The following is a 245-nucleotide window of genomic DNA, read 5'->3' as shown; positions in this document are numbered from 1 at the left end:
TGCCTCTGAGATTTTGAGATGCTGATACATTTTTTTCCATGGAGGAATGAGCATGCCTAAGTTGGGCATAGAGGAATTACTAATCTACAGAACACATAATACCTGACAAGAAGTTTCCTTCTGGAACAGGGATCCAAATCACTTCCTCAGAGAGATTGGACTTCTGCTTTAGTGAATAGACTGAAAAGTGAGCCTCCCACTGCTAGAAACAGACACACAATGAGAGACCCAATTACCATGCTATC

The sequence above is a fragment of the Elephantulus edwardii genome, unplaced genomic scaffold (genome assembly GCF_000299155.1).
Source record: "Elephantulus edwardii isolate Elephantulus edwardi_28Jun2011 unplaced genomic scaffold, EleEdw1.0 scaffold00219, whole genome shotgun sequence".
Classification (NCBI taxonomy): domain Eukaryota; kingdom Metazoa; phylum Chordata; class Mammalia; order Macroscelidea; family Macroscelididae; genus Elephantulus; species Elephantulus edwardii.
Note: the sequence above shows the minus strand (reverse complement) of the source record.